Raw genomic sequence first — 17362 nt, forward strand, 5'->3', positions numbered from 1 at the left:
ATTAACATAGCAGCTTGGTTATTGGGAGCAGCTTAGGGCTTGACATACAACTTTCCTGTAGAATATAAAATAAAATTAATAAAAGACAGAACATCTGAGTCTTTAAATTTAGCTTTAGACTACTTTAAACTAAAAACAGCAACAAAAAAGGCTATAGCCAAAATAATGTTTTGAGTCAGTCAGCCATCAGTTTTTCTAATACACTTAAAGGACCACAGGTAGTAAAGTGCACAGCAACAAACAACAAAACAAAACAAAAACTAACAACTTCCATATCTGTATCTATAACTTTGCTTTTTTCTCGGATGCTTAGTCAGATTTTGTAGGCATTTAGAGAGGAAGAGAGAGGTAGAGAAACCTTTTGTGTGTGTGTTTGTGTGTGTGAAGAACCCTTGCTAAATTATTTTAAACAGATTAAGAAAGCCACCACTGGTCACATCTATGGTTAGATTGATTTTTTTTTTAGATCCAGTGAAGTCTGTCCCACCATGTACCTAATATAAATAAATAAAACATCTTCAGTTAACTAGCAGATCATTCATTTAGTTCGCTATTAAATAAGAAATCTAGCGCTAAAATGTGTTTTTGAACTCAAGCTGCGCGCTCGTTGCCGCGGCGATCAGTTGCATGGATACAGTGCTCTGTGCCTCGCGCAGGCTTCACTCGGACGCGCGCTTCAATCTATCGCCGTTGCGGACTCTATTCATTCCGGTGTAATCACAAAATAAAACACAAAAGTATCCTTGCTTGATATAACTATAACCGCTGATGAACATATTCAGTTTTGATGAGAGAAAAAAATATGTACGATTGATTTGACGGACGCACGGGGAGGGGGGGGGTTGGATACATTTTTGTCATTGGTTGTTGCGTTAAATCTTACCCAGATACAATAGTGCTATTTTCTGATTGGCTATTGTGTAGCTCGACTAACAACACCAGAAGAAACGCGCTTGATTCATGCCGGTTCCACAGTGAGAGTGGCGCGGCCAGAGTTTTGGCCGCTGCGGCATATTAAATATATTACAAATAGTTTTTCAGCGTGAGAAATACAATGTGTGGCGGGAGAGCGTGACAAAAGACCGAAATGAGTGACTGTCACACTCAATGCTTGACACTTGAGAGCCCTGTTGTAGAATTGCCAGACCGGTGAAGCCATTTTTACCTGGCGTAAAAAAAATTGTCTCGCGAGTTTGCGTCATCTGATCGGCTTTTCTGGATCGGCCTTTATAGAGACCGCCGATCACACATCCCAAAGCAATTATCGGCCGATTATGATCGGCGACCGATCAATCGGAGCACCCTTAATTATAGTAAAATTCAATTAAGTTGAGTGAAAAAGTTAAACCAGAGTTCTTTGCATTCACTGTTATTTTTATATTGGCTTATTTTGATTGCAGTATGCTATCTAAAATCAAGCAAACGCACATGTATTTATTTTTGCTGCTTTTACATGGACTCTAGCTTTTACTAGATTGTAACCGGACTACTAGCACAGTCAGAATAAAAAAAGTCATATGTAACCACAGCAATCAGAATGAATTGGCCTAATCTGATTACAATTTTAATCGGATTGTAAGTTGCGGTTTAAACCTTTTGTAATCGAATCTAGAGGACATGTAAACACTTGATCAGATTGAAAACCGAAACTGGAAAGTACTGCTCACGTGCAATGACATATAAATGGTGTAATGACGTATGATGCAAGGAATGAGCTGTTGTTGAATGAAGTGTCATAAAAGACTGTCATGTCATTCTAAAATTCTCCTTCCACTCATTGTCTGTGAAGTGGAGTGGCCTGCTCTTTCTTATCCACAGACGTTTTGTTTTGGGTGTGGGAATGGCCGTTTTTACTGCTTGATTAATATAAGCAGCACGGCACAATAGTTCATGTGCTCGTTGTCTCCTAATTAGGACCCGAAATCAAAGAAAAGAAGCAATTTAGGAGAGTAGTATGCACAAACAATGGGATCCGATTTAAAGCTTGTGACACAACGCACACATCAACCCGTCACTTTATTTAGCTTTCATGTTCGAATTCATCTCTCAAAATAAATTCATTACGATTGAAACAAATGGTGTCCATAATCATAGCAAATGATGTGGTCCAGTTCACAAATGAGGGGTCTAGTTTTTTATAAATCCAATTTAAATTGACTAATTCAATTGTAACAAATTAACTATATGAAATATTATTAATCAATAATAACTGATTATGAATATTTGGATCAGTTAATATAATTAACTTAATGTAGTTAAATTAATATTACAATCAACCCACCTGTTTGTCGCGTGAACACTCAGCGTTAATTGTTTATTAATTCTAAGAAATATCCATTTCCGGCGAAGGGAAATGTCTTTCTTACTGTACCTTACTCTTTCTTACTAAGAGCCTGTAGTCAAAATCTAAATCGTGAAGTAAACGTAGTTGCAAGCAGAGAATCAGAACCAAATACGTATTGTGCACAAGTTTTATTAACTAAAATCACAAACATATCTAATCTGAACTATATACATACACATGTAGTGACAGAATGGAACCGGAAGCAGGAAATGGAACTAGGGAAAAGATCCATCTAACTATGAAAAGAACCATCAGCCTATCATTTTCAGAGCACCTCATTAAATTGATACTTGCATGGCCTGTGCAGAGGAAACATTTCTTGAAGTTGTTGAAAATTTAAGTTGTTGATTCCGTGAATGTCAAATGTTGAAGTTGCCATCGTTTTCTTCTCAGTTGGATGAAGAAGATATCATGAACTTGCATGTGTAGTTCGACTCTTCTCATGGCCGGAGGGCAGATTGTGGCCTGCCGACTCTGGGCCAGAGAGGACACAAGAGCAAATTGTAGGAGTTGCGATGGACTTCTTCTGTTTTGAATGAAGACGTCATGCCAGACTCCTGAGGTTGTCCTTGATTCTGTTGTGGTTGAGAGAGTCCTCTCTCTCCTGAATGAGCACATGGCTGGTTGTGAGTCGAGGCCTGCTGCCCTGGGGCCTGGTGTGGCCCCGCAGGACAACCTGCACGTAGGAGAGGAGGACAAGAGAAGGAAGGGCTTGTGGACAGGCCTTTTAAAGCTTGACAAAGGTCACACCTTGTAGGGTTGACTCAACCAATAAGAAAGGGGGGATTTCTAAGCAGGAGATACCTCTGTGTCTGATTTATGACGCTATCTCGAGTGTGGTTAGACATCTGCCTTCCCGTTTGTGTCCATTAAAGGTGCCCTAGAATTTGAAATTGAATTTATCTTGGCAAAGTTAAATAACAAGAGTTTAGTACATGGACATGACATACAGTGAGTTTCAAACACCATTGTTTTCTCCTTATTTAAAAATCTCGTTTTTGAAAAACACCCCTGAAAAATAGGCGAATCTCCACATAACACCGACTGTGACGCAGCAGTCGGGATCATTAGTATGTACGCCTCCAAAAATGTGCATATGCCAGCCCTTGTTCAATGCCAGGCGAAACTGCGCAGCCGAATCATCGGAAGTTCTGCAGGTGAAGAAACAAGCAAGGATCATAGGGAAAATGGCAGATCATGGAAACAAATGTTATGTTCCAGGATGTGCAGGGGATGTGAGGACTTTTCATACCCTTCCCACAGAAAAGAAATGTCAACAGGCGTGGTTGATGTTCATCTATAATCGGATAACGTTACCGCAACAGTTTAATTTGAAGTTGTTAGATTGCTCTGCCCATTTCACCACAGACTTATTTTCTAACCTGGGACAATATCAAGCAGACTTCTCTCAGCGTCTCATACTGAAGAAGGGGGCAATTCCAACTATATTCCCGCAAATGGTAAATAGTGATTTTATTAACGATAATTTACACGGTGTTATCTAGATCCAGCGCAAGATCCTAGTACAGTAACAAATAGCAAACTCCAAGTAACGAGCATACATAACTAAATAGTATGACAAAGTATTTACGCTGAGGTTAATATTTCTTGCCTGTGTTGTCATATAAATCTACAAAATAATACTGTAGATACATATGTAAATTCCCTTTTGTCAAATAATTTTACTTTCGTCTATTTCATCAACAACACGTCAGGGGCTAACTACGTTAGTTTAGTTGCTCACAGATAATGTTAGCTCACTCGATCCTTCTAGCTAACGTCACATTCTCCACCACATAAGTTGAAGCTATATTTATTTGACAAGGCATCTAACGTTAGTCCATTTGTTTCTCTGAGCCTGCAGTGAAACAGCCAATCAGAGCAGAACAACTCATTACTATTCATGACCCTTCCAAATAAGGTAAAAACAGACCATTTCATTCTAGGGCCAATTTCTAGAGTTGAAAATGGACCTGTAAAACCATATCTGGACATTTTAAAATGCCCTTAAATAAGCCACATACCCTCTATGTAGATATCAGAGACGAAATTAAAATATTATTTCAACACATTCTAGGGCACATTTAATGCTCAGCTAGATATAACAAACAAACACTGCATTCTAAGAGAAGGTGATGTACATTTAAAGTGTGAGTCATTAAAGGAGAACTCTGGTCAATTTTAACATTGAGCTCATTTTTTTGTACATTTGGAGTGCTGTCAGTACAGACAAAAACGACAAAAATCGGTGTTGCCTACACCGTGTTATCCTCTTTTTAAAATTCGCACCCTGTTGACTTCAATGGGGCAAGTTCTAAACCTGCTTTTAGCCTCTTAACATCCTTAATGTGTCATTACAAGTGCACAGCCATGTGAGTGGTGTTATTAAGAGTGACCACGGTCAATCTGACTGCAGTAGATCTGAAAGATATTAATAAAAATGATGTTAATTCAGCCAGCTCACATACCTGTATTTACTTCCTGGTTTCGTTCGAAGTCCACAGTAGTCGATTGTCGAGTTCGCGCGCGCGATCGTTAGTTATATTACTTACCAATGATCGCGCGCGCGAACTCGACAATCGACTACTGTAGACTTCGAACGAAACCAGGAAGTAAATACAGGTATGTGAGCTGGCTGAATAAACATCATTTTTATTAATATCTTTCACATCTATTGCAGTCAGATTGACCGTGGTCACTCTTAATAACACCACTCACATGGCTGTGCACTTGTAATGACAAATCAAGGATGTTAAGAGGCTAAAAGCAGGTTTAGAACTTGCCCCATTGAAGTCAACAGGGTGCGAATTTTAAAAAGAGGATAACACGGTGTAGGCAACACTGATTTTTGTCGTTTTTGTCTGTACTGACAGCACTCCAAATGTACAAAAAAATGAGCTCAATGTTAAAATCGACCGGAGTTCTCCTTTAAATGATTAATTTGATAGGAGACATGATACAGCTGGGGTTACATTGACCGTTGGTTGTATAATAAAATACATACCGGAGTATCAAATGCATAATATACATAAAATACAAGACAGTGAATCATTCACAAAAATGTTCTGATATGGATGCTTATTTATAGATCCGTTCATCGATAAATGAATGCAGTGAAGTCGGTTTTAACCCTCTGGGGTCGGCGGTCTTGCCGGCGATACCAGCTCACTTTTTTCCTTATCAGTGCAAAAGAGACTCAAATTACTCTGTTGATTTTGATCTTACATATAAGTGTTGTACATCATTCGATCCTGTTAAGTTTGTATTTTTTTGTGGAACCTCACAATACAAACAAAGTGTTGTGCTTTTCGCCAAATAAAGAAAAATAAACATGATGCGCGTTCTGCGTTCTCTCTGTCAGTGAAGTCCATTCTGAAACGCGTCCGAAAAATTAACTGTAACTCTGCAAATACTCAGTCAAACAGTTATACAGGCACACAGGCATGAAGCCTGAATTATCTTCTTTTAAATGAAGTAATTTATATAAAAAACAAATTTTCTCATTCTATGTAATCTGTACGAAAAGAGAGAGATGATAGTCGTTCTCGTCTCAGCTCATTAAAGTTAATTTGACCACGCCCACGGAGCGCGTTCAAACACAAATGCTCTGAGGCGATCCACGCCCACATCAGCAGGATAACCCACCGAAAGAGACTCATATTTACGACGCTGTGAGGAATAATACTATCTTAATAATAATCCTGGAAAAAATTACCTCAGAAGTGCAGGTAGTTTCATTTGGAGGAGCAACGGATCCAGCTGAGGAATAGGTACATTCTTTATTTTCAAGTGCTTTGTTCTAATCGCGATATGAAATAGTGTCTGTAAACAAAAAGACTGTTTGAATATGAATCGCATTTTTGTGTGTGAATGAATGAACAGCTTTTACCTAACTATATTCCAATACTGAGATGAGTAAAAATCGACTGAAATATGTTGAAATAAAATATTTTTGTATAAGCAACGTATTAAACTGCAAATTAACATTTTTATGTCCTAATCATAAAAACGATATGTTACATATGAAAGACAAGATGTCGTTTATAGTGTTTGTTCGATTATAGGCTATATTCAAACTAATTAATCCGCAACTGTGAAATATGTATGATAAAATGTATACTTTAGTATATACAAAGAAAGATTACATTTGAAATATAGTTAAATTTTTTAATTGTTGTTGTATTTGTAACCTTTTTATTAAAATAGCAAACATATATGTAGGCTACATATAAATAAATCTTAGGTAAATCTTAAAAGCTCAATATAAGCCTCCTCTTTAAATTATTTGTATTGTGTTTTATTAGTGACACATTTGGGATATATTCCCAAACTTTCTGTAACAACAGTATGAGAATTAACTGCACAATTACTAGAAATGTTTACATTTGATATTATACAATTTGTAAGCACAATTTGAAAAATAAATAAATAATTGGAACTGTGAACCAATTTTGTATTATATAGGCCTATATATATATATATATATATATATATATATATATATATATATATTGTCATTGCATTCTTGTGGCTCAGTGACACACCTGAATGAAAGGGTCATTAGTATGCAGCCCCATTATGCGCTCATTATGCGGGCCCATTGTCTTCTCAGGTGTGAATCACAGCAGGTCACACCCCTGTGCATATTGCCTTTCCAAACAAAAAGTGTCATTTTTAAATTTAAACCAATCTATTGTTTTATGTGAATGATAAGGCAGGATGATTTTCAGATCATTTTGAAGAAAAAACTCTAGGCGACAACATCCATTAGTCAAAAGTCTTGTGGACACATATTAAGTATGTGTTTTGTGGCCTTATTTCAGAAACTTTAAGTTTTAGTTTTTTCAATAACCACGCATAAACAATATTCTCTCAAAAATACAAACATGTACATACATGTTGATAACATATTATGGTAGCCCTGTTTGTGCTAAATAGAGTGTAATTACACCTTTGCCAGTAATTTGTTTATAAGCAACTGAAAAAAAGCACAAATGTCAGAGTATGTCAAAACATCTCAAGGACCCCAAAAACACCTTAGACCCCAGAGGGTTAATGTCTGTAGGTTCTAATGGCAGGGGCCCTGACCACATTCTTAACAGCAATAAAACAACTTATCTGATCGTAGTCATGGTTACTAAGACCTTCTTGCCCTCACTGGGGAATGGGTCCATATATCCCAGAGTGAGTTTTAAAGATTGTTTAGTACATATATCAAATAATTGTCTTGATTTGTCTGTCGTTACACAATCTTAATATGAACCGCCTCAGTGCTACACAAATACATTTAAATTAGCAGGTTTAAGGATATTTAGGGCTCTGTGCCAGGCTTGTTTAGCTTTTTATCATGTGTGGAAATGTGTCCCCCTTCTCACTTAATTTTTTGCCAACTTCTAGTTATGTTTCAGAGTACGCTTATGAGGGGAAAAAGTTATTTTTTTCCTTTTTAGCTCTTAAATCTCACCAGAAGAAGAGTAAGACAGAGAGACAAAGGGCTTTCACACATGGCTCAAGCTCGGCTGGTGAGGAGTGTTAGGATGTGTGGAAGGAAAGAAGGAATTATCAACAGTGATGAGACACAACTGTAAGGACAGCCAAAGAAATTAGCAGCCACTGAGCGGCTTTGTGTTTGGCACGTTACGTGAGCGAAGGCTTCTTCTAATTATAATGCTTTTATGCTTCAAAAGAACACCTTTGAAATCTATTGAAGGGGGATAATTGAGCCTGGAAATGTGTTACCTGGCAAAGTCAGGTTGAAGGTCATTACTGAAAATATAAAAAGGCCTGATGATCCATTTGAGAGTGCATTCTTTGTTCCTAATGTAAAAATGTTGTTTTAACTCTGCTGAAGTGCTTCAAACACCAAATTCGGCATGAACAACAAATTAGAAAAGGACCTGAGGGTGAGCCCTGGGGAACTTCTGACAATTTGAAGGGATTTTAGTAGGCATTCCTTCCACAAAGCTGATTGGAAAATCCATCAAAAGTTTTTTTTTCCTTTCGAAATTGCATTTAAAGCTCATCTATTGAATCTGCCTTGTAGTTTCTTGTTTCATGTTATTTTTTTCTTGTGCTTTCAAGCAGTAGTCCACAGTATTTTATTTTAAGAGAATATTTTGTGGACTTGTTTTGGGTGCTTTTTGGAACTGTGCAGAACCATAAGAGGCACTTCTGTCCTGCCATTGTTTTCAGTTATGGTTAGAATTGTCTAGATAAACTGAGAATAATTTTTTTTGTTTGTTTATAATAATCACAATTTTCTTACTACTTTGAATAGACAACTAAACAAAATTACATTAACAAACATAATAGTACTTTTTGATACTGTTATAACATAACAGAAATTTACTAGATGTTCTGACAAAATGTTAATTGCTGCAGTGCAGTCTATTTAAAAATATGTAATTAAAGGTGGGGTATATGATTTTCTTTTTTTGACCATTTTTTCAAAATCACTTGAAATCCTATTCCTAACCCACTTACAGCCACTGAGTTAGAAGCACTGAAATGAAAATTAAGCAATTTAATCATCCGTGGAACGGGCAGGACTCAAAACTCCAATCATTTCCAAGACCACCTAGAATCATTGGACAGAAAATGCATCAATCAAACGGTCGTACCATACCCCCTCCCCCCATCCCCCTCGCGTGCGTGTCCCCTTCGTGCGCATACTCAAAGCTCGTGACCCAGTCACAGTAAGCGCAAGTCGCCCCGGTACAGAGAGAGAGAGAGAGAGAGAGAAAGTGCAATCTCGCGCATCTGAGTTTTGCAGATGCATGATTGCGCGTCCATGTTCTTCGAATGGGTGGAGTCAGGGTCAGCGTTGGAGGAAAGAAGGTAGGACCTTTTGAGTTGTGTATTTTCAAAATCTGCCGGCTGTTTTGCAAATCCCATACCCTACCTTTAATTTGAATTAGTTTAAATAGGTTGAATTAATTTAAAATAGTTTCAATTATTTTAAATAGGTTTGAATGAATGATTTAATGACTCACTCATAAAGACTTCACTTGTTTTGAACAATTTTTGAACAATGTCTTGAATGAATGATTCTATGACTAATACATTTTAAGTCACTTGTCGCTACCTGTTGGTGTAATAATGCAATTTACATAATCTTTATTTAAAATTTCAAGTTCCTTTCAAATGGTGACTTTTGTATTGCTCTCATAGACGTCAGTGTTTATATCCGTGATACTTCTGTGATGATTTGAATTATTGTTAGACAGAAATAATACTATCTGGTTGAAAAGACTTGTGAAGCTGTGTCATACCCATTCATGACAACTGCTCTCTCTGGGTCAGTGCCAACACAGATTTGAATATTCTGCTGTGATTGTACTTAATTGCTGTGATTGTACAAAGGTTTAATAGACACAGCCGAATCGTTGTCCTTAAGGAATATGATCGTGTGGGTGTTTTAATCGAGATCACAATCTTTTAGCAATTAATCGCACAGCTGTAATTTGGGGCATAGGCAAGATCATATTATTGTTATTCTTAATTTGTTTTATTTAACCTTAAAGCTGCAGTCCGCAGTTGTTCCTCTTTGTCGTCATCTCTGTTCGAAATCTGCAATTGCAGTCATTCGCAGAATTATCGACTTTACGTGAGTTGTGCCTCGGCACGGCACAGCGCGGATGAATCCAATGTTTTGAGGAGAGTGTGCAGCTGTCAGTCACTGTGCCGGTGTGGATACTGTCATTCAGAATCACAGATTCTACTTTTTGGAAGTATGACCAACATAAGAATTTTCACCCTAAAATGTCATCTGAACAAGTAAGTAACATCCACTTTTGTTCTTTTGACCAACTAAGGAAAAAAAAAAACAATGCAGTAAATCGCTCTGATTAAATCTAACGATCGCTTATCATATCACATGAAACTGTGCAAATGATACTTTGTTGTCAAATTGTTAATGTTAACAATATCAGCATTGTGTGACTACATTTAAAGCCCTTCTGATATTTATCCTTGTTTTCGCATGGGCCCGGTTGCAGTCTCTTTTTCCAAACTCTCAGTCCAAAGTCTTTTGCATTTTAAAATGGTTGAATCTCCAGTTGTCACTGGTGATTGTCTTTTGAACCTTTCTGGATCTGCCATCAAATTGAAAAGTTTAATTATATCAAGTGCTGTGAGAAAAGGCAATAAATCTCCACCTCCAACAACCTCACACTCATAGCCTACTAGCCGAGACTCCATGTGCACAGATGTGACGTAATGACGCAAAGACATGCTCAAATTTCCCGTGGAAATCCACCAGTACCACTGGAATTAAAAACATTACCGTTTTGAATCGAGCTAAGGCAAGCAGATAGTTTTGAACACTGGCTGGTTATGTATTTGCTCAAATTTATTTTGGTTAATTTTTAACACAAAGTTACGGACTGCAGCTTTAAAGACAGCGAGATACAGACTGAATAAGGGGTGGTATTAGAACAAGAATATTTTATTTTAAATATACCCTGTGTATTAACAAGCAGTCAGTGAGTTAACTGTTCCTACCCACAAAGCTCCCCACATCTCTCGCCTTAGAGTTTGAATCTGAACCGATTACGGCTGTGGATTTTGGCAGGTTGTGGCCGGGTGTTTTTGCTAACTGTGTTGTTCTGATGGATGTCAGGCGGTGGGTTGCAGGCAGGGGGCCCCCCTGTGGGGCCAATGCCCTTTCAAGAGAGACACACACACACACACTGCTGGAGGAGAATAAGATTATAACTATTCTTTCATTGGTTTCTCTGCTAAAGTGGAAGGATGACAACCGAAAGTCATGTTTAGATTGATGTAGTACACTTAAATTTTTAATGTGGAAAAAATATGCAGTGTGTGATAGTTTCACACTTCCATTTTTAATTTATCAATGTTTCTTACATGCTTTTTTTTTTTTTTTTACTGTAATGCAAGTGTGTGTGTTACTGTATATACCATTTCAAAAGTTTCGTTTTTTTTTCATATTTTTGAAAGAAATCTCTCTCAAATATTTTATTATGTTGCTTTTTTTTTAGTCAGATACAGCCTTCCTTTCAGTTTATTCAACATTTTGTATAATTAAGTAACCATGCTGAGGGAGAGAAGGCTATATGTGTGTGTGTGTTTACAAGGATTTTTATTTTTTACTGTGGTGTAAACTTGAGAGAGCCAGCTGTCTAATTGATCACACTGCAGCAGTGTGCAATGATAAACTGTTAGCATGCGCACACACACACACAACTACTTCCTCGTACTGTCTTAAAGAGAGAGTGTCTCTCTCTCTCTCTCTCTCTCTCTCTCTCTCTCTCTCTCTCTCTCTCTCTCTCTCTCTCTCTCTCTCTCTCTCTCTCTCTCTCTCTCTCTCTCTCTCTCTCTCTCTCTCTCTCTCTCTCTCTCAGTAGAAGAAAAAAGAAGGGAGATTCAAGCGGGTTTCTTTCACTACAGCCATTTTCTTGGACTACCTTGTTACCTGGAAAATTAAGCTGCTATCATACGCACTATTTTTAGGTGAGCTAAATGTGCATCAAATTTCAAGTTCCAGGGTCGAGCTGGATGACAAGGTTTACTTGAGAAAGGTCTACAATCTCGCACTCAAAGTTTTGTGCTTCAGTGTCTCTATTTTCTGGCGTCACCATCTATTTTAATCAAGCTGATAATTAACTAACTTCATTTATCCTCAGAAGATGGCAGGAAATGAATGTTTGGATGCATGAAATGATGGTGTCAAGCTGATAAATTCGAACTGTTCCTTCTCAAGTTTATGCTGACAAGTTATATTGTGCCATTTTATTGACCTGCAATACTCAGAAGCTTGTTTAATTTGACCATCAAGGCTGAAGTACAGTTTATCAATTACTCACCCTCATGTCTGTCTCTCCATTGAGAATCCCTTAAACAAAAATGGATGATTCAAAAAGTTCTTAAAGAGATGAAAAAAAAAGTAATGGAATGAATATCTGAGCAGTTTAAATCAAGTCTTCTGGTGAGTGATGATCTCTTTATATGATGGACAGATTTAATTTAGGCATTTATCAACTTATTTAAGGTAACGTCTAATATTCATACCATAGTACTTTTTCCCCCTCATCCGACTGAAAAATTTACACGATGTGTTGTCAGCTGAACCATGAATTTGCAATCCGTTTTCATTAGCGTCAAATAACATATTAAATCTACTTGTTTTAAATTGAGAAAAATACATTTTTCATCAAATCAAATTACTTTCTCGGTATGTAAACTTTGTTTTGAATGTCCCTGTCGAATATCCTGTTTGATTTGGAAATGTCTTATGGAAGTGAAGTGGGTTGCGATTAACGTTTCATGTTGATTTTAAATGTGGTTAGATGTCAGCCTAACATTGACCCTGAATGTATTTTAGCATTGCATGGGGGGTTTGAATAAGGTCAAGGAAAAGTCTGTTACTCTCTTCCAACATATCTCTTTCATTCTGTGTCTATGGAGAGAGAAAAAAGAGACTGGATAAAATTAAACCAGAAAGAAAAGTCTTCGATAAATTTGACCCATCTTCCCGAAGTTTTATCCTCTCTGTAAAACTCTCCATGCTAAACTCCTCCCTTTTTCTATATTAAGCCACTCCTCTTCTAAAAGTGTGTAGTTGATGCATGCTCTGTGGTAGTAGTTTAAATAAGGGAAAGGTCATGTCATAGTTCCCGTTTCCTCACAAGAAGCACAGGCCTGTGGGGAGAGTCTGCTGGGTGGGGCTGTGCTTCATGTTTCTCTTTCAAGTCGCAACTAAAAGAGAATTTTAGCGCTGAAACGCTGTCTGTTTTCTCTCCCTCGCTCTCTCTTCCCTCCCCTCATTAATTCATTAATTATTTTGGCTGGGTAACGGATGCAGTAATGAATTCCTCGAGGGCTGAATCTCCTTGCCTGGCACCCGTCTCGTCCCACCCGCCTCGTATGTGCCAGCCGATCAGATCTCAGATGCTGTCTGACACTGCTGTAAACTAATCGTGATTTAACCAAGTTTGTTGTGTCTTAGGCTCTTGTCACACTTGGTTGGTTCCATTGCTTGGTCAGACTCGAGTCTGATCAGATGTTGAACCCCAGATTCACGGTGTTAATATTGACGTTTTGGTTCCTTTAGATTTATCATATGAGAAACATGCAAGTTGCACTCAAGTTCAATGGACTTTGTTTATCACGGTTGTGTTTGTGAATTTGTTTATCATGAAATGTTATACGGCAGTCAGGGCTCGGCAGCGCAAGCATTTCATTCGCATTAGTGACTAAAAATAGATGTTTGCTAAAAGGAATATGTTTTAGGAGTACGTGTTCAAATAAAAAGTAGTTCCCTGTGGGTACTTAAGTCTTAAAGTCCCCATGAAGTCAAAATTTAAGTTTTTTGATTTTTAGAATGAATATGTTAGCCTTACTGTTATCTATAAGGTAGTGTGCTCCAAAACAATGACAAAATTTGCATTTAGAAGATATAAGCGTTCAAAACTTAGTCTCACCTCCGGCAATATGAATCAATGATTTTGATGACATCACTCTGCACTTCATCTTCTCATTAGATTTTCTGTCCAATCAAATGCTCTCTAAAATCTGAAGCATCCCGCCCTCTGCATTATAAATAGACTCTGAAGCTGCAGCTAAAATCAGTCATTTGTTCACGCATTTACTATTTTCTACATGGTGAATGGCACATAGTGAACTATTTATGGGGATAGGGAACTATTCAGACAGTGTAAATATGCTTTCCATTGTGGCGAATGAAGTGGTGGTGGTCAGTAGCGAAACTCTACTGGCTACTTTAAAAAAAAGGGGAGGAGCTATATTTGTTCTTTATGCAACTCCTAAATTTTTGTAGGTGAAAAAAGTGTCAAGCCCTGACAGCGTTGACTAAAAATGGATTCTTTGCTATGAAATTAAGACCTTAACATCAGCTGTCTCTTAAATCCCTAGATAATGTATGCGTGGTTCCAGTTATGAAGTCCTATATTAAATTGTTTGCTAACTAATGAACAGGATCACGTTTGAAATATGCTGTTTCTTTGATCTGGTGTGTGCCTGCAAGCTCAGATTCCCTCTCTCATACCTCTCTGACATCTGTAGTGTGTGTGTGTATCCTCTTTGTGTCCTGTGGATAATCGCCTGTTACTTGGCCCAGACGGAATCTGAGGATTTTCTGTGTTGATTTAGGGGGGAAATCTGTGGAATGGATTTACATGTTAAATGCAGCCGAAAGTGCTGTGCTTCTATTGGTAACTAAAAACCAATAGTGTGTGGGCCTGCCTGTTACTTGTTACGAAATGGTGTGTATAACCTGTTGTTTGTGTGTCTGTTTGTGTTTTCGGTGCAGAAAGGTAGTTAGCTGATTCGTGAGTAATATGTTGCCATAAGGTGAGTTTGTGTTGACAGAGCCGATAGATGTTGATACAAAGACCAGTGGAAATTAAGTTTATAAAGCAGATAACTGGAGACACTTGATGGGAGACACGCGCGTGGAAATTAATTGCCAGGAAGTTGGTGGTAATTTGAATTGCAAATGGACACCAACTTGTTCCCCGACTTGAATGATTAATATTTTATTGTTTTACTGAGTGAAAATGCCACAAGTGTTTTTCATCAGAAACAAATAGCACAAAGGAAGGAGGAAAAAAAGAGAGAGATTGGCTTAACTGATAATGAGTTGCAAGGTGTTGAAAATTGTCTCTGAACATTAATTCCAGTGTGTGAAGTAGGGCTGGGGAATATATTGCAGATGAGACTCTAAGACTAAACTTTTTATAATATCTTTTTTAGTTTGACTTGCAGATTTGGTGAATTTGTAAGTTTGACATCTATAAATAAAACTGTCAATTTCAATGAATCGATTACAGGGATACATTGGAATTTCTGCAACTGAAAATATTTGGCCAAAACGGCAAAAAGTTTTGGCTGAATTAGTTTAGGCTGAAACAGTGACGTTTAATTAGTGCTTTTCCGATGACATGTTCCGTCATTGTGTATTGCGTGCACACAACTTTGATAAGATGCGTCATAGATTATTAATGTATAAAGAAGGTGTAGCTAATGCTTTTATAACTATTTATTATTGTATTATTTCACGGCATATACATTAGTAAATATTCTTCCTTGTGTACAAGTCTTGGATATTTTTAAATACTTTAACATTTTAAATATATTTGGCTGAAATGACTATTCGTTTGAAATTATTCTTTCACCAAACAGGAAATCGCTCTTTTAAAGGGTTAGTTCATTAATCTTTTATATATATGAATAAGAATTGAGCGGTTTGGTACAAATTTTCTGAAGAGACTCGATCGCTTTATATGATGAACGGATTTAATGAATAGCTTGTATTCACTTGTAAGCAATCATCAATACACACATCAGTTGTAGTAAACAGAAGCTCAAGCATGTTCGCTTGATGTGCGAGAACCAATGAGGTTCATTCTCATATTACACAGCACGTTTGAGCTTCTGCAAGACCCAATGAGATTCATTCTCGTGCATCAAGCAGGATCGGTTTATCTTTTGTTTGTTTACTAAACAATGTTTATATGTGAATAAAAGACTACATGAAATCTGATCATATAAAACGATGAGTCAGAAAATTTGGGCTAAACTGCTCGATTCATATGGATTAGTTTTACGATCTCTTTATGAACTTTTTGAAGCGTCAAAGTGGTAGTTGCGTAGCTGCCAATGGAGGGACAAAGCTCTCAGATTTAAAATATCTTCATTTGTATTTTGAAGATGAACAAAAGTCTTATGGTTTTGGAACTAAGGTGAGTAAATGACAGAATTTTCACTTTTGGGTGAACTAACCCTTTAAGCATTTTTAGAGCAAATGTATAAATATTGAGTTGTAATTTGACTGTATCATCCAGTCCTAGTGTGTGGGTGGGAAATGGATGAGTTGCTCTGTACTTCTGAAAAGTTTTGAATTGACCTTTTCATTCTCCTAATGCTTTTTTTGTTCTCCTTCCCACAATACACTTTGTTTTGCACTTTGTTCTTTTTTTTTTCTCCGTCATGTACTCTCTCACTGTCTTTTTCAAATCGCCGCACAGTTTCTGGAAGGTTCCGCCGGGCCATGGTCTATCCTTTCAATCAGATGCTAATTAAGGGAAAGAAACGTCTCCGTCTCCCTCGCTCGCAGGCGAAGGGACGTGCAGGTTGAGTGAGAAAGGGGAGAGAGGAGTGCAAGACGGTAAAAATGGAGAAAGGAATGAGAGAAGAAAGGGTGATTAGGTCACTTCAGATTGAGAAAAGAGAAGATAATACTTGTATTATTTTTTTTCAAAAGCTTGGTTAAAATCAAAGGTCCCCCAGTCGACGTGTCTAGTAAATGTTCAACTTTTCATAACTTTGTGATCTGACCGCAGAAAATCTCACTGTTCTGTGAAGTAAATTAAAAAGTTACCTACATGTGACGTCTTTTAATAAAGACGATTCTACCCTGCTCATGACCATGAGGATCTTTAACCATGACCATGTGTTCTTTAAACATTTATAAATGGCATGCACAAAGCGAGAAATGTACTTTTTTGCTTTAATTGGTTATCAGTCCCGAGCTTCTGTCGGACTGTTTTTACATCCATTAATTAGCCTTATTAATGACTTACTGTACTGTTAGACAAGTGGCTAGTTTGGTGTTTCTGGTCAGTTCATTAATGGCTGGGGTGTATCCAGCTAACGATTAAAGTGCCTTAATTAGCAGCAGGGATAGAAAAATAAGGATTAGTCCTGAGGTTGTGTTTTATTTATTTATTTATTTATTTTTTAATCTGAAGAAAAAAAGATTGAAAAGGTTTAAGGTTCAGAGGGTTGAGGGGAAATGAACAAGAGAGCCAATAGAATGATGAATGTGCTTTTCTTCTGGAAAAGAGAGGGAGGGCTGTTTCACACAAGGGGAAAAGAAGAAATATTTTTTTTCCTCCAGCGTTATAAGCATGTTGCTTTGACAGATTTAAACTCGCTGTAGTTGCTGATGGTGCTTCAGAGGTCTGGCTTTTACTCTGACACCATTGGCAAATGTAGACGTACTGAATTAGATCAACAAAATGGAGATCTAACGGC

At 37.4% G+C, this 17362-nt stretch overlaps 1 protein-coding gene across 1 annotated transcript in view; it reads left to right on the top strand.

Moving 5' to 3' along the window:
- Positions 1-17362, top strand: part of spop (speckle type BTB/POZ protein) — a 97081-nt gene that overhangs the window by 43988 nt on the left and 35731 nt on the right. The gene's annotated exons all lie outside the window — the stretch shown is intronic.

This window comes from Rhinichthys klamathensis, unplaced genomic scaffold (assembly GCF_029890125.1).
Source record: "Rhinichthys klamathensis goyatoka isolate OS25496 unplaced genomic scaffold, OSU_Roscu_1.1 h1tg000571l_1, whole genome shotgun sequence".
NCBI classification, from domain to species: domain Eukaryota; kingdom Metazoa; phylum Chordata; class Actinopteri; order Cypriniformes; family Leuciscidae; genus Rhinichthys; species Rhinichthys klamathensis.